This window comes from Panthera pardus, unplaced genomic scaffold, assembly GCF_024362965.1.
Source record: "Panthera pardus isolate Hobbes unplaced genomic scaffold, ASM2436296v1 HiC_scaffold_2, whole genome shotgun sequence".
Classification (NCBI taxonomy): Eukaryota; Metazoa; Chordata; class Mammalia; order Carnivora; family Felidae; genus Panthera; species Panthera pardus.
Window position 1 is genome coordinate 63,059,964 of NW_026526765.1, and position 24,749 is coordinate 63,084,712.

Sequence of the window (24,749 nt, forward strand, 5' to 3'; positions counted from 1 at the left end):
TGAGCCAAAGTAGGTCGCTTAGCCAACTGAGCCACCCAGGTGCCCCTGACCTGAGTTCTTAATAGAATCTTGGAGTTGAAAGGGATTCTAAGAGGTCACCAAGCCCATTCCCACCCAAAGTAGAAACACCTTCCCTGATTCCCATGGGGATGTGAGCAGCCTGGTTCAAACACATCCAGGGGACAGTGGGCTTACTTCTTCCGGAGGCAGACAGGCCCAGTGAGAACTTCCTTTCTTTCGTTTGTGGTCTTTGTTTAATTCAGAGGAATCGTAAATAAGGAAGTGGCTACACTAGGGGAGGGCACAACAGTAAAGTCATGACAGTTACTGGGTAGAGTGTTCCCACTGGTGCCAAGCATTTAACTTACATGATCTTACTCGAACCCCTTGGGAAAGTCATTCCTTCTGCTTTGGAGATAAAGAAATGGAGGTCTTGCAAGCCTTGCTGTTCTGCCTGAAGTCACATGGCTAGCGGCAGGGGAAGCCAGTGTTTGAACTCAGGCATCTTTGAGCATTTCACGCTGTCACCATTTCTCCCCTGCTGGTTCTCCTGGGAAATCACCCCCTGACAAAATTTGTGAGAGAGTTCTTGTTCTGCAGAGTGATGGACTCAACATGGTATCTGACTGTGGTCTCTGACCCTTAAGAGGAACTTCTGAAGTGCCGAGGAAGCTTAGAGAGTCAATGATCTCTTAGAAACACTCAGAAGAACTGGGGTTAGTTCACTTGGAGAAGGCTGATTATACAGTGGGTCTTCAGGTTTATGAAAGATTTTAGACACTGTGGTCACCAGCTGTTCTCCATCGCCGCTCAGGGGGGGCAGTGAAATAATTTACGTGTAGGTCTAGCCGAATGCTTGGCATGGAGTTGGCACTCCATAAATGATAGGCTTCTGCTCCCACAACCCAAATCTCTAGAATTTCTATGAAGTCTAAATAAATGCCGTTTTTTGACACGAAAACGACTTGATTTTGAGCGGAGTATTACAAGATCGCTGTTGGACCTAGTCAAAGATTCCAGCTGCACAACTTATGCATTATGGGGTAAAGTGGGAATTAAAACCCTGCAGCCCTGTTGCATGGATGGAATCAGATAGAATATACAAAGCACCTGGCACACGGCCTTGCGTGCAACTGCCAGATGAATGTTGAGACTAAAGCCGTGTTGTGGGATTTGTTTTCAACTCTTGGCCATGAGCAAACTGCCTGGGAGCCCTTCCTGGGTCGATCAGACTCTGGAGATTTATGGGCAACCCGAGCTGGCCTTATAGAGGAGAAGAACGTCCTCCCTTTTGGCAGATGTGCTAGGAAGGGAGCTTCTGCAGCCTCCTCCTTTGCCTCAGTTTCCCTGGAGCGACTGATCCGGTTGGCTGGGGCTGGCCGCAAGAGGCGGGGTCACCGATGACTTACTGCGCTGATGGGTGGCTCCGCCTCTGGCCGGCTGTGTTTCCTGCAGATGTTTCTATCACAGAAGGTGGGTTGAGACTTCCACACCCCCTAATACACAGTCTTTCGGGAGCCCAGCCTTTGGGAAGGGAGGGAGCGGTGATTAAATGCTTCCTTAGCCATTGATGAAGCCGGGCTTTCTCAGCTTCAGCACCATTGACATTTCCGGTGGGAAAATCCCTTCTTGTATACATTATAGGATGTTAAGTGACATCCCTGGCCTCTACCCATTAGAGGCCGGTAGCAACTCCCACCTCAGTTGTGACAGCCAAAAATGTTTCCAGACGTTGCCAGATGTCCCCTGGCAGGTAAAAGCTGCCTGGTTGAAAGCCAGTCTCTACCGGCATGGTGGGTAGTGAGTCCAGTATCGGGAGGAGGGAATTTTACTTCCCACTAACCCTTGAACTCTTAAGCTTTGCTACCAGGTGGCTAAGAGAGAGGCTTTCTTGAGTTTCTTCATAGCGAGAGAGAAACAGCAAGAAATAGTGAACAGGTGAGGGGCAGAAAGGGAAACTGAGGCAGGAGCCAGCCGTGAGCGACTTCCATGAAACTTCCAAAGGTGCCGCATGTGTAGGAGCAGAGTTGCTGTCAGGGCTGGGCCGTGAGGGCCCCCCTGTGCTTGCTAAATACACTGTCTGGGGTGCAGGGGCTGACGGGCAAATACTAGCGGCCATCTCTGCTGCAGCTGCTGGGGGACAGAGGTCGGGGAAAGACACACACTCCCTTGTGCAGAAACCACTGTTCTTCTCCCTCTGGCTCCCTACCCAGCCAGTCCTGCAAACCGCCCTGTCCCGTCCTCACCCGCCCAGACCTTCTGCCCGGGGTCGTCCACTGCCGCCAGCTGCCCTAGTCAGCCCTAGCGCCGGTGCAGGGAGACGGGGCAAGGGAAACGAAACTCCCCAGCACTGGGCCATTGAAAATAATCACTGCCTTTTCAAAGGCCGACTTTGCCCGGTGCCAAGGCAAGAACTGTCTGTCTCGCCACCTTTCAGTTCTTGTTAAAAAGCAGAAGGCATGTCAGGGCCGGGCCAGGCCACAGGACAGAGAGGGCTTTCTTTGCAGCGCCGGATGATTCTCCGTGCTTTAATGAAAGCTCTTATTAGCCCCAGCTGGCGTCCCATTTTCCTGAGCTGTAATAAAAAATGGCCCGGGTCATCCTTTCCCAGGCTAATTTCAAAAGCATTACCACCGTCATAATTGATTACTATTTATTTTGGTCATTAATAGTCATGCACCCCTCCTTGTGACATGTGGATTAAATGGCCCGAGACTATTTATGGCACGTGGCAGCCAGTATTTATTTTCTGTGATTCCTCAAGCCCCCAGTCCCTTTCAGAGTAACCCCTTGATTTCATGACGCCCAGAGAGTCCTCCTCTGGCTCGAATATTCAAACTACTAGCCGTGGTGCCTGGTGGGAATCGGGATGAAAAGTTGGGGCTTCAGAAAAGATGAGAGAGTGCCGGGGGCATAGTCGTACAGAGGGCTAAGAGGTGTGCCTTCCACACTGGTGTTGGAGGCAGGAGGAAGGGAGATGGACCGAACAGTTATGAGTTTGTTGTTTTTTTTTTCTCTCTGGCCCCTTGAAGGAGGCAGTTAACAAGCATCCGTGGCCAGTTAATTTGGGAAGAGTATTGGTATTTTCTGTCTTCAAGACAGAGAGTTTGGAAGCTGCCTGCATGTGACTGCAGAAGGATCATAATGTTCCCTAAATGGTCAAAATATGAATAGAGACCTCATCAAATGAAAATCCCTGAGGAGGTCAGTTTAATTCACACCCACTCTTGAAATGGAGCGATTTTACTTCCATATTGTCCCACCTGTTGTTCTACTGTCAGGTAGTTAGTGCTCCCAAAAGGCTCTGGAAATTACAAAAAGAAACAAAAAAAGGCAAACAAGGGTTAAAAGCTTTAAATTTCCCCAAAGGCTGTGCTCCTACCTCTCCTACGTCCTACTGGGCAGACATGCTGTGTTCAGGTGGGAATCTGACTCAAGCTGAGGCAAAGGTAGTGCCTGCCTCTGGGCCATCTAGCTTCTTGATTGGTGGAAGGATAGACACCAAGCTCGAGTCCACCAATCAGAGCTCTTCCCTAGAAGTTTTGAAGCTGAGACCAATAAAAGCACAAGTCAGTCCCTCTTTGGCTTTGGAAGTAAGGAACCATTCACAGACATGAATGAAACCAGTCCACCAGTGGGGAGGATTTGGTCAATATTCAGAGAGAAGCCCATTTCAGAGATGGAGACAGAGAGAGTCCTAGTGATGTTTGAGACGCTGCTTTCAGTTACTCCTGAAACCTGGAGGAGGAACACTGAAAAGAGTTGTGCAGGGCACAATTCATAGGGCCACCATATGATATATATGTGATATAGTGGCCCCTGGGGTTGTGCAGTGTGCAGCTTGCACAACTGTACATGGTGACCCCTCGGAAGCATCCCTGCCCTTTCTTCCACTTGCTTGGAGGTACTCCAGTGCCCTGTTATTAAATTCTTCTTTTTACCAAGTCCATTTGGAATTGGATTTATGTCGCTTAAACCAAATGAGATCTAAATAATACAATAATAGCTATCTATGACCACGAAGGAAAAAAAAAACAAAACTGTAACTCCCTCACCCCCACCATCCAGCTTATTCTAGATAGCAAGAAAGAAGTACCTGTCTTTCTTACCTATTAATTGTCAATTTACTAGTCATTCAGGGAGTCACGGAAGAGGGAGAGAAAGTGTGCATCCCGACTCCAGCCACAGTCCTGGGGTGCCAGGCCTTGCAGACTGCCAGGCTGGACAGAAGGCGCGTGAATGCAAACAATTTCCGGAAGGCCTTTGGGCTGGCTGTGTGGGAACAGCTGCACAGCTCCCTAATGGGTGTCAATGTCATCGCAGACTCAACATTTTCCAGGGGAATGGGGCTGAGAGAATGCTGTGCTCTGGCCAGACAGTGCCCCGGAGGGGTGGGGGGATGTGGAGACACAAGGAAGGTTGCCAGGCAGAATAGCTTCACGTCCAGACCCAGGGGACGGAGAATGAGGAAGAGTCTTGAAGAAGCTTTCAATTCATGGTTTCTGCATTCCACCACTGTAAGGGCTTTCTGAGTCTCCCTAGTAAAATATGTAGACACTTAATTTCAGGAATGAACAATAATTAAAGGATTTTTTTTTTAAGGGTTGGGGGAGGAGGAACCCTGGCAGAGTTCTTTAAAAGAAGGCAGAGGGAAGGGAATTCAAACAATCCCAAGGAATGTAAATAAGTGTTCTACAAAGGGATGTGGATGGTGCGGTGGGATTAGCGTGGATTTTGAATTTAGCCTGATGTGGGTTCACGTCCTGGCTTTGTAGGACTATAGAGAAGCCACATCAGTTCTGGGAGGTGGCGTTTCCTCATCAAAACCAAGGATGATAATACCTAATTGAGTGTGAGTATAGCCCCAGACACAATACATAAATGTTAATTAGGACTACAGAACTAGAGTCGCCCAGGAAAATAGTGCAATGCCAGAATGTGAGCTATTGGCTTTGGTTTTGTTGGTCCCTGCCCGCCCCCCCCCCCAATATGTTTTGACACCGTGCTACGTTCTTACAGGCATCTTTTCTACTACAACTCACTTCTCAGCTTTCATCCTGAGGCCAAATGTTTTTGGAAATATGTAATGTAGTCCACTGGATAACAGAGGAACTCAGACTCAGTGGCCATTCTTTGAATTTTTTATCTTAGCCCTGCCCTCCCCACGACCATCTGGCCCCTTTGGTTTTGCTTTTGCTTTGCCATTACTGTTTTCATCTTTTTCTCACTGCCCATCTGTATTAGTCATCCTTTGCTGCATAACAAATTATACCAAAACTTAGCAGTTTGAAACAAGAAGCGTGAATTATCTCACAGTTTCTGTTTCGGGGATTCTGGAGCATCTGGGTGGTTCTCATTCAGTGTAGCATATGAGGCTGCAGGCAGCTGTCAGCCTGGGTTTCAGGCACCAGAAGGCTGGCCTGGGGTTTGGGTCCCATTTCCAGGTCAGCTCAGTCACTTGGCTGTTGGTAGGAGGACTCAGTTTTTCCCTACACGGACCTCTCCATGGGTTGCTTGAGTGTCCTTGCAACCTGGCAATGGGAAAAGGCCCTTGTCTCCACTGTCACCAACCATGTCCAGTTTCAGTACTGTGCAGTCTACCTTAGATGTCTCTTAGTTCAGCCTTTTGTGATTTCTTCCCTAGAGGATCTCAACAACTTCCTATGATATGGTGATTTATAATGAGAAATAGATATTTGGGCTTCACCCCTGTTCCTGGCACAGAGCTCTTCAAAATCGTTGGAATTTCCTAAGTGAAGAGAGAGCTTAAGATGAAGAGAGTGTCCTTTGTTATTCATAACAAGCCCCTTTCAACCACACCGGAGTTTATGTTAACGTGGTGACTTTTGGAAAGCCCTAAGAATGGCAGAGACCAATCAGAGGATTAGAGGGTTGGAACTTTCAGCCCCATCCCCCTGCCCTCCTGGGGGGAGAGAGGGACTAGAAGTTGGACTAATCACCAGTGGCTAACGATTTAATTAGTCATGCCTACCTAATGAAGCCTCCATAGAAACCTAAAAGGATAAAGTTCAGAGCTTCTCGGATGGCGAGCATTTGGGGGTGCCAGGAGGGTGGTGCACCTGGAGAGTGTATGGAGACTCCCCATACCACCCCTTAACCTTGCCCTATACATCACTTTCACCTCATCTAGTAAGCTGATAAACATAAATAAAGTGGCTTCTTGAGTTCTGTGAGCCATTCTAGCAAATTATTGAACCTGAGGATGGGGTCGTGGAGGGGGGTCTCTGATTTATAGCCAGTTGAACAGAAGTACAGGAAACCTGAGATTTGTGGTTGGTACCTGAAGTAGAGGGACAGTCTTGTGGGACTGAGCACTTAACCTATGGGATCCAACACTAACTGCAGGTAGATAGTGTCAGAATTGAATTGAATTGCAGGACACCCAGTGGATATCCACAGAGAATTGGAGAATTAGTTGGTGTGGGAAAAACCCCACACATCTGGTGTCAGAGTGCTGTATGAGTGTAAAGGAACCAGGTTTTCCCGGACTTCCTCACAGGGCTTTCTCTTTCCAATCATCTGTTGAGCAAGGGTTTCTCAATCTTGGCACTAGTGACATTTTGGGCCACATAGTTCTTGGTAGTTGTTGAACAAATCCTTTGTTGTCATTCTACGGTCTGTGCATTGCAGGGAGTTTAGCAGCATTCCTGGTCTTTACCTACTAGATGCACCCCATCCCGAGTTCTGACAATCAAAGATATATCCAGACATTTTGTTGTTGTTGTTGTTGTTGTTGTTGTTGTTGAAAGAGACAGAGAGAGAGAAAGAGAAGCAGTGCAATCAGGGGAGGGGCAGAGGGAGAGGTAGAGAGAGAATATCAAGCAGGCTCTAATGCAACTGCAGAGCCTGACACGGGGCTCGATCTCATGACTGTAAGATCATGACCTGAGCTGAAAGCAAGAGTTGGATACTTAGCTGACTGAGCCACACAGGTGCCCCGACCTAGACATTGTTAAATGTCCCCTGAGTGGGGGTTTGCAGGGAGCAAAAGTGCCCTTAGTTGAGAACTCCTGTGTTAAGCTGACTCTAGAGTTTCATTATATGTTAACTATAAAATGTACTTGTGGTTTAGTGTGCAATGCACCAGGATGTTGGTGATTGGATCGACTTGTGCCTTTCTCTCTTGTTTTGACTTTTTTTCTAGTTGAGGTTATACGTATGCACAGTTTGACTAGTTCTACAAGGTCTGTTAAGATGCCAATAACATTGCTTAGTTCCCCTCCCCTCCATTTCCCCTTTCTGGGGATTCAGTTTTCAGCTCTTTTAATATTTACTCTCTATCTCTTTATATACTTGAATTGCTAACTCTGGCTTTTTCAGGCTTGGGTCTTATCCATTAACTGTGGATGATAAGGACTTATCACTCTTTTCCTCATTCCATTTCCACCACTTCCCACCCCTCCACCCTTCCCATATATTTATATTGTAATTTTGGCTTGATAAACATTCATTGTTTCTTATATATGTTTATATATGCCTTACGGAGCCATGGCTATGAACTAATCTTTTGTTTTACCTGGAATTAACAATTGCCTTTTTATTGTCACTATTATTTGATTGTTCAATTTTCTATGTATTTATCATTAATTCAACTCCTAAATCTCAATTTCACCTTTCTGAAAAAAAATCCATTTTCTAAATTTCATTTTTCCCGGTGTGGGCTGGTTGCCCTCTACTGTGGTATAGAGCTGTCAGCCTGGGCTCGTCTTTTGCCATTATCCAGAGAATTCCCCTCACCTTTGGTTTCTGTAGTACTGGCTTAAATATTGTCATCTTCACCACCCCCCTCCTACTAATTTGTGTCTTTCCCGGAACCTTAGAATGTAACATTATTTGGAAATAGACTCATTGTAGAGGTAATTAGTTAAGATGAGGTCATATTGGAGTAGGGTGGGCCCTTAACCCTATATGACTAATGTCCCAATAGAAAGAGGAGAAGAGATATAGAGATATGTACAGAGGCAAGACAGCCATACGGAGACAGAGGCAGAGATTGGAATTCTTCTGCCAGAAGCCAAAGAGAGGCTGGGCCCACCAGAAGCTGGAAAAACCAAGGAAGAGCCCCTTCAAGGTTTCAGAGAAGGCATGGCCCTGCTGACACCATGATTTTGATTTCTAGCCTCTAGGACTGATAAATTTCTGTTGATTTAGACCACACAGTTTGTAGTGCATTGTTATGACAGCCCTAGGCAACTAATACATAAGCCATGTCTTTTGTTTTTTCTTAGTTTATTCATTCATTTGATAGAATATACTAGTGGCTTTTTGGGAAAAGCATGCAGCAGTTAAATTTTTTGAGAATTTGCATATCTGAGTTATTTTTATTTTGTTCTTATACAGGAGTGATAACTGGGCTAGATATAGAATTCTAGGTTGGAAATACTTTTCTTTTAGAATTTTGAAATCACTGCCCCATTGTCTTTTGTTTGTTTTTCTCCCCATAGCTGTTAAAAATTCTTAATTTATTCTAATTTCTGATCTATTGCATGTGGCCTGTTTTTCCTACCCTTCAGAAGCTTGGTGGGATGTTATCTTTGTTCTGAGTGTTCTGGAAATTTCATAACAATGCACCTTAGTTTAGTGTGAGTATATTTATTCTCATTATGCTGAGAACTTAAAGTCCCCTTTGAACCTGGAGATTTTTGTTCTTCAAGTTTCAAAATATTCTTTCATTATTTTGTTGATGACTATCCCCTCAGTTTTCACTGTTCTTTCTTTGTGGTACTTTTCTTATTTGCATGTAAGACTTCTTGGGCTGGTCTTCTAATTATTTTCTCTTTTCTTCCCTGTTTTCTCTTTGTCTTTCTGACTTCCTTTCTGAAACTCTTTCTCAATTTTATATTTCAATCTTTTACAAAGTTTTTAACTTATATTTTCACAGTGTTAATTTTCAAAAAATATTTTTTGCTTCTAAGTGTTTTTTTTTTATAGCATTCTGTTCTTGTTTCATTGATATGGTGTCTTTTCTTATCTTGCAAGGTGATCAGTGATAGTTTGGAGCCATTTTTCCTCTCCTTGCAAAATTTCTGTTTTCTCCAAGTCATTTTTATTTGTTTGTTTTGTTTCTTGACTTGTCTCATAGAGGCTTTCCTCAGATATTTTGTTGTTGTTGTTGTTGTTGTTGTTGTTTTTAATCAATGGCTGTCTGAATGAGTGGAGTTTCTTGACTGTGAACTTTACTGTGGAGTGCTATACTGTGCTAATTGCTGGGGAGCTCCTGTTTCAATATCTTTAGGTCTTTCTACCTGAGTTTGTCAGACACAGGAGATAATTTTCCTCTAATCTCCTCTCCAGAGGGCAAAAGTCTGGATTCCAGCATTCTGGAAGCTCAGTATGGGAAGAGAGATGGGAGAAGGCCACGTCCATAGTTACTGAACAATAGCCCATCAACTGGGTCTGATGTCACATAGTCCAGAGTCTCTATATTTTATCCTTCTTGGAAGGCAAATGATCAGTCTTCTGCCAGAGTGAGGAAGGGGCAGGTACCCAGCAATGTGGAATGAGGAGGATGTCCAGGCATCTAATATCAATAAACGGATTCCAAGCAGTCTCCATTATTTTACACCCTCCCTCCCACAGCTTTGCTCTCAGTGCCAGAAGTGCACTGTGTCACAGGTTCCTATGTTTTTCTGAGTATTCTCTTGTATGTGTCCACTCGGCTCACAGATTTTCTTGCTATGAGCTTGGAATTCAGTTCTGTCAGAGCTGCTTAGTCAAATAATACTTATCCATAAACTTTCTGGATCCCAAAGTTTTGTTACTTTCACCTCTCTCATTTTCCCTTGCACTTTTATGTCTTCAAAAAAAAAATCCCATCCTGATAGTTTTAGTCCCTTCATGAGGGACTGCAGTGAGATACCAGGTGCAATCTGACCTCTTTACTCAGAAGGCCCGAGTTTGCACTTCCCACCTTGTTTTGGGCATTACTTTGGAAGGGAGCTGAAGCGTGTTCTCAAGCGTGGTCTCAAGGTACCACATCTCAAGCATGTTCTGAAGGGAACTTCTTCACCACTACTTGATCCAAGACAGCATTTTGGACCAATCATGTGCTATCCAGCAAAACACATGAAATGTATTTATATAATGGTATCTTCCTATCAACCAGGGGAATCCTATTTCCATCAAACACTTTTCCCAAGCACTTTGCCACTTTCTACCTCTCCTGCACCTGATCCGAGGACAGCTTATCCCAGAGCTGATACTGAGAGGAGATAAAGAAAGCAGGGTTGAGGTGGGGGAGGTTGGGTGATTTATTGGTTCGTGATGCATGGAGCCTGAAGACGACTTGGAACTTGTGTTATTTGGGGTGGGCAGGAAAACATGCATTGATGAGGTGGTGTGTGAGCAGAGACCACAGGAGTAGAGGAGAAAGGCATGTGGATGTCTGGGGGAGAGTTTTCAGGAAAGAAAACAACAGGGCCAAGGGCTCTAGGAGGGGAAGCAGGAGACCAGTGGGGCTGGAGAAGAAGAGGGAGGGGGAGGGCGGGAGGGGACTGGCTTGGTGGGCCCATAATTAGGCGCTGACATTATCTCCAGGTGAGGTGGAAAAGCCACCACGGGAGTCTGGATTGGAATTACCTGACGCATCCCGAATTGCTCTGGCTACGGTGGGAGAAGACCATCGTGGGCGAGAGCAGAAGCAGAGATCCCAGTGAGGAGGCTGCCGGATGCACGTGGAGGGGAAGAAGGTGTTGACCTGGACCAGGGAGCAGCGGAGGTGATGGTGCAGGACTCCATGCCGGGTGTATTTTAAAGGTAAGGCTCTGAGGACTTTCAGGCACGTTAAATGTGAGGCACCCAGGGAATGTGAGGAGCCCAGGATGACGCTGAAATTTTTGACCTCAGCTTCGAGAAAGACAAAGTGGCCAGGTGTTAGTGCGGGCCAGAGTGAGGGCCGAGCAGCCCGAGGAGGGAAGGTCAGGGGCTCGGCTTGGGCTATGCCAAATTTGAGAGGCTTGTTCCATGTCGAGGTGGAGATGCCGAGCAGGCTTCTCCCTGGAGAAGCGCCCAGGGTTCATGGAGCTTTCTGGGGTGCCAGACGCCCTCTGTGTGCTGTACAGGTAGCATGCAGCCCATCTCAACTGCAGCCTGATCAGGGATTCTTCTTTTTGTGTGTGGAGGAGAAAACAAAGGCATAGAAAAGTTAAGTACCTTGCCCATGGCCTTATCGTGAGTAAATGTTGGAGCTGGGTTCAAACCTGAGCCATCTGGCCCCAAGCTTGTTCTACCCACCGTGCTCCCTGTGTCCCCCTCCTCCTCTGGTGTGCACATTTAGACCTTCAGGGTTTGGTGTGGGCAGCAGGAACCTGATGGGGCTTGGGGAGAACAGTGAATGGCGAGCTCTTGGGCTCAGGTGTTAAGGCAGGCAGCAGATTGTTGCAGTTGCTAAAAGCGATGCTTGTGGGGCCCGTCAGAGCTGGGTTTGAGCCTCTGTTACTTATTAACCTTGAGGAACTCATTTGCCCTCTTGACCTCAGTTCCCCTTTTCGTAAAATGTGGATAGTGGCCACATGTGGAGAGATGCTAGGTTGTCCACAGGGTCATTGAAAGGTTGAAATGAGCAATGCATACAAAGTGTTCAGTCCGTGTCATTTGTTGTTATCGCCACTGGTCCTAAAAGGCAAAAGTTGTAGTGTCTCCTGATCAGACCCCCAGGAGCGCCCCCTGCCCCAATCCACCATAAGGTGCTGTGTTGGGAGGGAGGTGGGATTGGTGGAAGGGAGCTCGGCAGTCCCCTGTGATAGAGTAGTGCATAGAATCTTCAGGAATGGCCTCATTCTCTTTCAGAAGCCAGGAATCGTTCAGGGCGTTACCCAATCCCATGATATTAGGGAGACTTTGTGGCCAGTAAAACCACCTACGATTCTTCTGGCCTGATGGCTTCTAATCTTACTTTCCGTTACTCTGGGATCCCGGGGATCAGGGCTACAGGAAGGGTCCTCCTGGCCGGAGAGCAGACTCACAAGGAAGCTTCTTGCTTCTCAAGGCCATTTGAACTCCTACTTGGAGGACGCTGGGATATAGCTTTAATTGGCCCATCTCACCACACAACATGCCTGCAGCCCTGGAATGTTTCTTCAGACGAGACAGTCTCTGACTTACAGGAATGAAGAGTCACCTTTAATTCCTGGGTCCAGAAGGATCCCAAATGCATTTAGAACAACTAAAGACTCTCAGTTCAGAGGGACACTTTAAAAAGCAACCAATAATTACAGTTTGGGAGCCATGAAGTAGCCTGAAGAGGCCAAGGCCTGTCCATACTAGACCAAAGAAAGAATTTTATTTACCAACTTTTCATTTATGCTCCACCCACTTCCAAGAATTTGGGGTGGCTGGCTGGAGAAAGCAAACAAGAAGCCCATCTCTAAGGCTTTACGTGCTGGTAGAACTCCTGAGCTGGATCTAATAAAGTGGGGTATTTTGCCAGGGGGAAACAGAGATCATGGAGCCTGGAGTAAGTCACACGGAGGGGCCCGCTACTCACAGATGTAACATGCACTGAAAAGAGAAACCATTACAAGGGCCTCTCTTCCTAGCATCCTCAAGGAATGCAACTTATCATCAAATGCTGCCACATTTAAATTACTGATTCCTCTCTGTTCTATGCACTGGAACTCTGACACCAGAATTCCTAATGCAGAGGTTTTGGGCAGGTGACTGGAGTAAATGTATCAATTTATCAGGTAGTTTCATGGTGACAGTTGGTCTAGGAGTAGATGCTAGTTGGGGCAGAAGACTTGAGCGTCTCGACCACCCCCCAGGGAAAGACAGAAGGGCTGGGTGGGGCATGGGTGAAGTGGACTGACCTCATAGGGAGGTCTGGTGCCTCGATCAGGGGATGTGGTAATAAGAGAAAGTGGGCGCATGTGTGAGGGCAAGAAACCCACATTTGTTGAGCATCTGTTTTATGTTTAGGCTGTTTACACGTTACCTGCCTAACAATCCAGGGAGATCAATATTGTTTATTCTTGATTTTATCTAAGGAGGAAACTGAGGCTCACAGAGGTGCAGTGATGGGCCTACATCACACGGCTAGAGAGGAATTGAGTCCTAACTTGTTCACACTATGATCTGGTAGCACCGGATCTAAACTCGTGGCAGGTGTTGACTCCTCAGCTCCCGGCCCGGCCTGGGGAAGCTTTAGGGCTTCTCTTAGTCAAACCTCGTCCTCTGATGGGCAAGGAAGCAAAAGCCCAGAGAGACCTGAGGTGTCTTGTCCACTGGGAGATAGCAGAGACTCATTTTGCATTTTGCATTTTGATCCAAAACTTCTAAGGGCCGGTCGGCCGCCGTGACATGACCCTGCAGCACAAAGCCCCCCTACGATTCTCCAAGCTCGCAAAACCATTTTCAGAAACGGAGGAGTTCGGCAGCCACGCCTGCTGGGAAGTGGAGTCTATTTTGTGCTGGAAGCCACTTTATTTACCATACCTGACCGTGGCCTGTGTCAGAGCACATTCCTAAGGATCTAGACACATGCAGGTCAAATCCTGGTACAACCAGCACCCGGGGGGGCAGTTGTGCTTCCTTGGGTCAAGTATTTCCGGGTACAGGTGGCCTGAGGCTTGGACATATTTCTGACATAGTGTGCTTTTTGTTGCTTATGGGATTGGATGTTTTTAGGGAAATAGCAGCATGAATTCCTGTGCGAACGCAGACTTCCTTATACCATTTGCAGGTAGATTAACATCATTTTTTACCAGTGTTCTTTTGACGAATGCTGCCAAATTGAGGCAGCTGGAATATTAGAAATGGACTTATTTAAAAGCCACTAGGCATGCGTTAAATGGAGTTAAGCCAAAGGCCGATACGCGGTTCTTTTGGGAGCGGGAAGAAAGTAATAATGAGCGCAGGTGTTCAGAACTGTAAGACCAATGGGCACGTAATAATGGCCAAGAGCTGCCATTTTTTGTGTCCTTCTTTGTGCTGGGCACTCTTTTCCCTACAAGGTATCATTCAGTGAGAACCAGTCAGACCGCCCGGGCTGGACTCTGAGCTTTGCCATTTTCCAACTGGGTGACCTAGAACAATTTCCTTATTCTGTCTGTGCCTCCACTTTCCTCATCTGTACGACGGAGATAAAAGTGGCCCCCGTCCTTGTGGCAGGATTGAGGATAGAAGATTATCCTCCTGAGGCGTTTAGCACAGAAGCTGGCTTGCAGTAAGCACTCAGTAAACATTAGCAGTTACTACCTTCTGCTTTCACAAATAGGCCAAGTACGTTTTCTCTTACTCATTTTGTGAACATACGCCGTGGGCTCACAGAAGGTTAACACACTGCCTAGTGCCACACAGCTAGTTTGGGGCAGCGCCGGGTCTTGAACTCAGACCGCTCTACCTGTGAAACTAAGCCCAGGGAAGAACCAGAACAGGCCAATGTGTGATCTCAAAAGCAGGTAGATGCTGGAAGGAGGTGAGAGGGCTTTGAGCAATCGGGCCACTCCCATATCGTTTCTTCTGGGGCAGGTGCGGGACTGTCTATTTCACACATGTAGCGAGGAGAAAGACATTACTGTTACCTTAAAATTGGTTGGCCTAAGAGGAATTCCGTTTTAGAAGAAAACCGCTCCTGTGGTTAGGAAAACACTTGAGTGTTCCCGTTGGATTTGAAAGCGAGGCCCACTGGGCAGAGCCGATCACACTGGCTCTTACCCTGTCAGAACCAGTGACCCTGTCCTTATAGGAAATGTGTTGTGAATCCCCCTTGCACTCCTGAAATGAAATGAAATGTGTCTAAACACATTGTTCCTTCCCCCCAAATTAACATAATGCTCTAGTTGTAATAGAAAAGAGAAAAAAAGTAAATAAGGTACGATAAAACAATATATGTACTGACATCTAGACACATAGGCATGGCCGTACTGGGAAGTATATTTGAAGTGGTCAGATATGTGCTCCAAACCATAGGACATAAGTTTAGATTTGAAAGATGTAGACAAAAATCAAATGGAGATTGTTGCAACTTCATGCATCTTTAGTAGTTAATTAATAGTCAACTAAGGATATATGTCTACTTAAGCCATAGGATCATATAGAAATGTAGACAGACACGGGTGGATTATACGGGTTACTCACATACCTTGAGCAACTTTGCTGTTGGTGACATATTTTTTCTGAAATGATGATTCAAATCTTGGCAAAGTTCCAAACAAAACAAAATAAAAATCTTCTCTAAATTTACACAGGAGTTACATTCTGGGAAACTCAGTGTGTATTAAACCGTGCAAAAACCCCCACATTTTGTGTTTATGTGTAAAGCTGAGCTAGGTTCTCAGATCACTCTGAACAGGTTTTTCAGCTCCACGGATGTCTCATGGATCACTCAAGAAAAGTGTGTGGGATTATAAATCACAATATGAAAGGTGAAACTAGAAAACTTCTAGAAGGAAACAAAGGGGTAGGCAAGGATTACTTGGGACCAAAAATTATTAACCCTAGAGGAGAATTCGCTGTCTTAAGACTCTGTTTCATCAAATGGCACTTTTAGGAACATGAAAAGACACATCACAGAATGAGAGAAGATACTTGGCAATCTAGCTATTCATGAGAGAAGTCCTAGACAGAATGCATGAAGAGCTACAGATCAGTAAAAGAAGAGGCAAACAATTCAACAGAAAACCAGGCAGAAGATTTGAGCAGACGTTTCACAGAAAAGGATATCCAAATGGCCAGTGACCACAGTGGGATACCACACCACACCCTCCAGAATGGCCACCGAGAAACAGACAATACTAAGTGTTGACGAGACAACAGGGAACGCTCATACTGTGTAGGCGGAAATGGAAGTTGCCACAACAGTTCCGGGCGAGTCTTTGGCCGTGGGTACTAAGGCTGCGATACGCCTGTCCCGTGGTCCGGCTATTCGCTCCTAGGTGTCCAGCAGAAATCGGTGCATCGGTGAACCAAAAAATTTGTGCAGGAATGTTCGAGGCGGCACCGTTCCTAATACCTCCAAACTCGAAACACCCCGTGTGCTCATCAAGAACTATATGCGGCAAATGCGGGAATCTCACAGACATGGTGAGTGGAAGGAGCCAGACACAAAAGACTGACACATGGCATGAAGCCATTTCCAGGAGGTTCTAGAAAAGGGGGGGTAGGTTCCTAGTGTTAGAGGTCAGGATGGTGGTTATCAGTGGTGGGCCGTGGTGACTGCAAGGGGGTCCAAGGAGGCTTTGAGGGTCCTGATAATCTTCTGATTTTGGTCTGGCTGCTGGTTACGTGGATATGTTCGCTTTGTGAATATGCATTGAGCGTGTACTTCGATATGTGTGGTCTTCACGCATGCCGTAGCTCAGTCAGTTTACAGTAAATATTGAAAAAAAAATTAAACCCTACCAAATGCCACTGCCAATCATTGGAACAGCTAAAAATATTTCACGGATTTCCAAAATGCTTCCAAATATCCCCCCTTGAGAACCAGAGGTCCAAACAGAAGGGGTAACACCAAGAAATGGGGGAATTCTCTACCTGGGCAAATCACAGGGATTGAGGGGTTTATTGACTCACACCCAGGAGGACATGGGAGGAAGATTCTCTCTTCTATAGGAAGATTCCAGAAACGAGGATGAGGAGTGGACCTTGGACGGGGTTGCTCTAAAGCAGCCCGGGATGCAGTCCCATATTGAGCTGTATGCTCTGGAGCAGCAGGGATGCTAGCTGGTGGCACTCTGCTGGCCATGTTCTGTACCCACGTGGCGTGGATGCTGAAAGCCAAGTATGCGAGGTAGGGGTCTGCCATGCCAGTGGGCCAAATGGGGTACAAAGTGAGACTCTTTGGGGGTCTGCATCCACTGACTGTCTGGGGGGGCCAATACAGTGAGGGGGGGATGGCTGGTGCTCCCTGGGATATTTCTGAGTCTAAAGCACAAGCCATGAGTTCACAGGTCACAGGTGGGAGTGTCACATCGGCAGACTACCAGTGACCAGATGGGAAGGAACATGGCTCCCAGCCACTACCCAGGCCAGGGCTCCTTCCTTCCCATGCCAGGATGGCATGTGGAGAGGTGTATGTGGCCCCTCCCATACTAACTTGGTTGCAGGGGTGACCCAGTCTGAACCAACACTGGGCAGGTGAGTTAGAGCAAAGTCTTAGGTCCTCACCTCCCTGGGTGTTAAGCCTTCAGTTGCTGGGTTATGTGACTCTGAGGGTTACAGGGAGCAATCGGGGACAGACTAGGCACGGATGGGACTTGGAGCAGGTTTACAACCCGCATGGTGATGTTTAAAATTTATCAGCCAGGGGGTGGCTGGCTGGCTCAGTCGGTGGAGCATGCAACTCTTTGATCTCAGGGTCGTGAGTTCAAGCCCCACAATGGGCAGGGGGCCTACTTAAAAATAAATAAATAAATAATAAATAAAAGTTATCAGCCAATTCAAGTGTACCTTTATATACTGGGCAAAGATCAGCCCAGCCTGAGTACCGTATCCAGAAGCGAACCAGGGGGAGGTCATCTGAAAGACGTTTTTATCCAAGAGACACCCAGGAAGAATACACTTGTGTCTTATAAACAGTTGTCTAAATCACCTGAAGTTGAACAAGAACTCAAGAACCAGAGCATTCTGGCCCACAGAGTGGGCCGAAGCAGTTTACTGGGTGTCAGTTCTACATGGAGAGGGGAAGAGGCATCTCAGCCAGAAGTCAGCCCAGGGAGAGACGGTCTCTCAGTTAAGATTAAGTTCAGCTGCTATGAAAGCAGCATGCCAAAGAAGGGCAGTCGAGTGGGCATAGTAATGCTGACTGTTCTCTCATTGAAAACTGCTCTACAAGTAGTTGGTCCAAGGCTGGTGTGGTTGTTTCATGGTCACTGGGTTGCCAGGTTCCATCCTTATTTTCGCTTCCCCAGCCTTAGCCTTTGCTTTCGTCCTTAGTTTGTCTCATGGCCCAAGGAGGCTGTTGGAGCCCCAGCTATCTCTTATGTAGTCCAGAAAGGAAGACGGAAGGAAGGGCAAAGGGATGCTCCATCTGGCTGTTCCTTTTTAAAGGAGCATCCTTAACCTACTCCAAAGACTTGGAGTAATTTCCGGGATATTACAGGAAGATTGGGAACAGCAAGGCCACATGTTCCTTCTTCATAGTCTTGATGAGGGGATTAAAACAGGATGCCCTCACGAAGCCTCTGGCCCAAATGCCCAAGGTTCCCTTCTCCCTATGTCTTTCTTTTTAGTTGTAGATTTTCCTGGTAATTCTCTATTTAATTATGAATCATTCTAACTTACTGAGCATTGTTTTTGCCAGGCACTAAAGCACTTTATATATGTTAATACTTTTACTGCTTACCAGGACTCTTTCAACGAGAAGTAGGCAAATGTGGAGGCACGTGTTTCAAACTGGTAAGTTTGCCTTTAAGTGAGTTGAGCAGCAGTTTTCAGAGTATTTTCACATGTGAACTCACTAAAACATGGACAGTCTCAGGCCCCAGCCCAGACCCACTGAATCACAAAACTGTGGCTGTAGGGGTGGAGCCCGGCCATCTGGGTGCAACATGACCTCCAGGTGACCTTGATATGCACTCAAGTTGGGAACCACGGGCCTCATTTTTCTGTGGGTTCAGCTGCCTTGTGTAATGATTAATAATCATAATTGCTAACAGTTATTTGACTTTTCCTATGCGCCAGGCACTGGCTAAGTGCTTTGACACGGGCTGTCTCCTGCATTCCCAAAGTATTCTACGCGGCTATTAATATCCCCATTTTATAGACAAGGAAACTAAGGCAGGGAAAGATTAAGTGACTGTTCAAGGTCACCCAGGCCTGAGCTCAACTGCCTGCTTTTGTGTTTTCACAGTGGTTGTAATGATGAAACAGAGCATGGCAACATATTATATAATTAAAAAAAAAAAAAATCTGTTCCCTGAAATCCTTGCAACCTCAAGGGTTTTTCTTAAATGGCGGTTGACCAGAAACTGTGACTGATGGGAACTGGCCTGTTCTCAGGGTATCTGACTAATGTAGGCTTGCCTTTGGTTGAGTGGTAAATCCAGATCCCTAAGCGCCAGGCAGGTGACATAGCAGGCGTGAGAGGTGACAGGCAGTGAGGTGGTTCCAAGGTGAGGCAGTAGGGCTTAGTGGGAACTATGGTGAGATGGGGTGTATGTCCAGTCCAAAGGGGGAAACCACAGCTCCGGAGATGTTGCCATGTGATGACGTGGGCTCCTTTCACCCCATTTTGTAAGCAAAAACAGCAATCTGGATTTTATGTGAAATCTCCCAATTTAAAAACTGACCCTCAATGCCGGTTTTCAGACACCATGAAGAAGGCTGAACAGAAGACATCTATCTGGGGGCCAGATGTCATCCAGAGGCCGCTCTGTTGCCATTTCTGTGTAGCCCTCTTCAATGTCAGTGTAGAAGGTTGGCTGATTTGGTTGTGTTTCCCCATATCAGCCTCCCGGATTAATTACTGAATTTTATGCATTTCAATGTCACCCTCGGGCCAATAGCCAGCCAGCTATGCAGGGGAATAAAAGAAGAAGGGCGCAGGGAATTGAGCTGGATGTCAGAGATCCCAGAGCTTCTGGACGGGGGTTGGCAGGTTCCCTTCGTCCTACAGTGGCGGAGGTCCTGCGGTCCTGTGGTTCAGCTCCTGCTTTTCAGGCTCTGCGGTGCCAGCGGGTGTCGACAAGGTGTTGCGAGCGCCCCCTGGTGGACAGAGGGGGCACTGCCGAAAGCCTGTGGGCTGGGGGCGTGAACTTCTGGGGCCAGGTCCAGGTAGGAAAGCTGGAAAATGACCTGGGTTGGGGAGAGGGGCGACACCCGAAGGCAGCCGGCTCCCTGCAATTCGAGAACAACTCGAAATGTTAGCAATATCTATAATAATAATAATAATAATAATAATAATAATAAATAATGCATTAATAATATATTACAGTAAGTATAATAGCCATATTAGTAATAAACAGAACAACATAATAATTGATACTTAACAATTGAAGATTTACAGTTCACAAGAGGTATTACTTACTGTGTCTATTTAATCGTTAAAAGCACTGAGCACTTTAGTAATGTATAAATGTATTCTTATTGAACAAGATTCAAACAATATGGAAGAGCAAATATTTTCAAGGTCTTTTAGAAAACTCTCCTTTTGAAATAATGCTGAACTTACTGAAAAGTTGCAGGAATGGTGCAGACTTTCCAAACACCTTTTGTCCGCCTGATCGGTTGTTAGTATTTTTGCCACATTTGCTTTGTCATTTCTCTAAATACAAAGTATTATTTTTATAAGCCGAGCCATTTGGTAGAACATTGTAGACATGATACTCCTTCACCCGTGAATAGTTCAGTGGGTATTTCCTAAGAACAGGGTCGTTGTCTCCATTGCCTAGTTCACTCGTCAGAATCAGGAACATTAACACGGAGGCAATACTGAGTCATCTACAGACGTTATTCAGATTTCACCATTGTTGCGGTAACGTCCCTCATAACATTTTTTGGCGATCCCATCCCTATTAGAAAACATGAAAATACGAATGTTTTTCCTCACTCTCTCCCTTGGCCAGAGATACCTCACCCAGCTGTACGGTGCATTCCCCTTAGGGATCTATCTTTCATTTTCCTCGATGAAATCCTATTTCTTCCTTATCAATATGCCTTGAGAGCTCTTTTCAGTCTTCCCCAAGCCCTCCAAAGTAGAACTCTCTAGTTCTATTTTATACCCGAAGAAACAGTTTCAACTTGATGGGGACAGTGCCTTTGGTGTTGCGGCTGGAACTCTAGTCCCGTTCTGTGACCTCAGGTCCCCCAGGCTCACTAAGAAGGCAGGAGAAGGTGAAAGGAAAGGCTTGTCCTCCGGAGTTATTCCAAGTGCTGCCCCATCTCCCTGGATCCTTCGGCAGCAGGTGAACAGCCCGGGCGCCCTCCTCCTTGAGACGGCCTCCATCTGGCTTCCCAGACACCTTGCCTTCCCGGTTCTCACCCGTCCCCTCTGCTCTTATCGGGTCCTCCACTCTCAGTGCTGGGGCCCAGGACTCAGTCCTGGACCCCTCTCCTCTCTACCTGCACCCCCGTGCAAGTGAGTGCATAACCTCCTGAGTTCTGGGGACTCCCAAATTTGTACAGCTAGCCTGCTGTCTCCAGTGAATTCGAGGCTCCCATATCCAACTGCTTACTTGACATTCCCTCTTAGATTTCCAGTGGGCACCTCATGTTTAAAATGCCCAGATGGAACTCCTGATTCCCTGGCCCCATCTGGATCCCATTTGTCCTCATCTTGGTAGGTGACATCTCCGTCTTTCTGGTTGCTCGGGCTGAAGCCTGAAGTTGTCTCTGATGTGTCTCTTCTCTCTCCTACTCCCCATCCAGTCCAAGAGAAAATCTGATCGGTTCTTCCTTCAGTTCCAATTCCAACCCCTTCTCGCCACCTCCACGGCTGTCCCCCAGGTCTCCCATCCGGATGATCATAGACATTTTCTGACTAGTCTCCCTGCTGCTTCTCTGCCTCCTTTTGAGTCTGTTTTCTACCCAGAAGACACAACGATGTTTATAAAACAAATCATGTCGCATCCATGCTCTAAACCCCACAGTGGCTTCCCATCTCCCCTGCGTCTCTCCTCTCTTTCCCACCCTTCCTGTCCTTGCTGTCTTCTGGCCACACTGGCTTCTTTGCTGTTGCTTGGGTGCACAGGGGTTTTTGCACCGGCTGTTCCCTCTGCCTGGAATGTTCTCTCAGATACTCCCATTGCTCTGCCTTTTCCTACATGACTTGGTTCACCATCATCATTCAGTGAAGCATCCCCTAATTGTTAATTCATTCAATACGTGTATTCATTTCTCCAACAAATCTTTGCTGAGGGCCCACTTTGTGACAAGCATCGCTCTAGGCACAGAGGAAACAACTTTGAACAAGATTCTCACCCACACGGAGAAAGACTATAAACAATGAGATAATAGGGTCGATGATAACTATTTAAAAGGGGGAGGTGAGCAGGGAAGGGAGATTGGGGGTGCTGGAGGAGTTGTGGTTTAAAATTCGGTAATCAGGGGGTGCCTGCGTGGCTCAGTTAGTTGAGCGTCCAACTTCGGCTCAGGTCATGACCTTTTGGTTTGTGGGTTTGAGCCCCACGTCGGGCTCTGTGCTGACAGCTCGGAGCCTGGAGCCTGCTTCAGATTCTGTGTATGTGTGTCTCTCTCTCTCTCTGTCCCTCCCCTGGTCGCACTCTGTCTCTCAAAAAAAGAATAAACATTTTAAAAAATTTTTAATTGGGTAATCAGGATAGGGCAATTCATAAAATGCCATTTGAACAAAGTTTTGAAGAAGTAAGGGCGTAAGTCATGAGGACATCTGGGGGAAGAGCATTATAGGTAGAGGGAACAGCCAGTGCAAAGGCCCTGAGGCAGGGAGCGTTCCTGCAGCTTCAAAGAACAGCAAGAAGTCCAGTGTGGTTTGGGTGAGAGAGCAAGGAGGAGTGGGAGACAGGAGGGCAGAGGAGGAATGAGGTTTGTGGGGTGGATAACGAGGGTATCCAGATCTTTCTTCTGAGTAAAGCAGTGGCCACTAGAGAGGCCACCATAGCAAACACCATCCTTCTTCTCACTGCCCACACTTCCTGCCTTGCTCTGCTTTCATCACTAAGCAAACTTATATGCCAGGTCCTTTTCTAGGTTCTGGGGATACAAGATAACATTGCTGGTGGCTGCCCTCAAAGGCTCTTCAGGCTAGCAGAAGGGACAAGGGAGGGATGGGCACATAGGGAGCTAAGTAGAGGGCTTTGGAATGTGATGTGGTCCCAGGCACCTGGCTGTCCATAGCCCATGGTGGTGGTGGTGGCCAGGCCAGAAGACTCGGTCAGGGAACCCGGCAGGCCACAACCTGTCCCCAGTGGAAGTGTTGACCAGTGTCTGTGGAGTTGAGTGTGATGGCAGAAGTAAGGTCTTCCTTGTTCAGAGAAGGAGGGTGGAGAGGATTCAAGATCACCTGTGTGAGTTTAACCTAGACCCCCTCGTAGCAGCTGTGGCCTTGCCCCTCAGTGCCAGGGGACAGAGAGCTGAGCACACAGAGAAGGCTGCCTGCCCCTATCCCCAGTGTGCCAGAGGGGCTGAGCGGTCTCCTCCCGTCCCTGAATCTCAGAAGGAAGCAGGGGACAGAAAAGAAAGGGCTGGCATGCACATCTCCCAGGTTCTTTGCTTTGTTTTCCATGCTTTATGGGATACTATCCCCAGATTTCATGCTCCCTGGGACTCCAAGAATATGGGCTGTGAAACTCAGCTCTCTGAGGACTTTAGTCACTGAAGGACCTGGGTCTCAGCCCTGATTTGGTCCTGCTGGAGCTGTTGTAGAAAAGTGCCAACTCGTGTCCTGGGAGCCAGTGCTGATGTCCAGTGGGTCACTGGGAGGAGTTACATTTCTGAAGATCCTAGGTGAGCGTCCCTGCTTCATGGTGTCTCAGTTTGGTAATTGACAGTGGCAGGCAGACAGTTTGTCCTTGAGCCTTTCATTCATGCCACCCCTCCTGCTGGACCCTCTGCAGGTCCTAGGGAAACAGAAAAGGCACACCCTACCCAGGGGTGCTGGAGAAGACCGACAGGTAAGCAGGCAGGTCCAGCCCAGTGCAAGCAGTGCCCTTAGTTAGGACCCGGTGGCAGTGTGGCTCAGATGGGGCCACCAAGCCAGCTTCTGGTTGGGAAAGGCTTCTGATTAGTTTTCTGTGGCTGCTTTAACAAATTACCATAAGCTCAATGGCTTAAAGCAGCATAAATGTATTCCCTTTCAGTTCTGGAGACCAGAAGTCTGACATGAGTCTCACTGGTCAAGGTCAAGGTGTCAGCAGGGCTGGCCCCTTCTGGAAGCACTGGGGGTAGAAAATGTTCTTTGCCTTTTTCAGCTTCTAGAGGCTGACCATATTCGATCTCAGCTCTGTCACGACATGGCCTGCTCCCCTGTGGCCAAATGTCCTTCTGCCTCCCTCTTTAAGGATGCTTGTCATGCTTTTTAGGGCTCACGTGGATAATGGGTGATAATCTTCCGGTCTCAAGATCCATAACTTACCGCACGTACAGAGACTTTGCCATATACTGTGACAAGGGGTCTGGGGATTCAGCTGTGGAGATCCGGGGGCCTGGCACAGCTTCCTGGAGCAGACAGCTGTGAGGTGGGCGAGAGGGGTGAGGGTGCCCCTCAGTGAGGGATGGGCCTGAGGCACAGAAAAGGCTAGCACAGTCAATGAGGGCATGGGAGCGGAGAGGTTGGCAGGGGCCAGATCTCCCCGTGTTAGGAAGCCTGGCTTTGTCCTGGGGGGGGGGGGGGTGAGTCTGCCCTGAAACTTAAACATGGACTGAAGGACATTGTGTGGACCGGGGCCTCTCAGGACACGGATGCCACACTCAGAGGGGCTATTTGCAAAGGGGTGGATGGGGTTTAGGATGACTAACAGGAATGGGGCTTAGCTGGGACTGGGCGGTGATATGTGACCACCTTTTTAGGAAGGTGTGACCATCTCAAGGAGGCAGGCAGGGAGGGGGGGATGATCAGAACCCAGAGAGGGTGGCCCTGTGGCGAAGAGTCTGCGGGAGAGGGATGCGGCCAACCGTGTGACCTGGAGGGGAAGGAGCTGAGTCATGAATGCCACGTGCCCACTCTCCTCACCCGCCCTCCTATGGCCTGCTGATGCCCCTCTACAGGGCGGAGCAGAGAGGAGGGACAGGGTGGGGCTGGGTGGGGGAACGCCCAGGACAGGTGTCACAGGGCAGTGGGACAGCTGGATCATTTTCAGGAAAGATCACTCTGGCCA

At 47.4% G+C, this 24,749-nt stretch overlaps 1 long non-coding RNA gene across 11 annotated transcripts in view; it reads left to right on the forward strand.

Moving 5' to 3' along the window:
• LOC109267523 (uncharacterized) overlaps nucleotides 1-24,749 on the forward strand; it is a 384,515-nt gene that overhangs the window by 200,321 nt on the left and 159,445 nt on the right. The window contains exon 3 of one of the 11 annotated variants that reach the window (XR_008423756.1): nucleotides 10,558-10,776. The exons of the other annotated variants lie outside the window; for them this stretch is intronic. This is a non-coding gene — a long non-coding RNA (uncharacterized LOC109267523). The remainder of the gene's footprint in view (nucleotides 1-10,557; nucleotides 10,777-24,749) is intronic. 11 annotated transcript variants of the gene reach the window in all.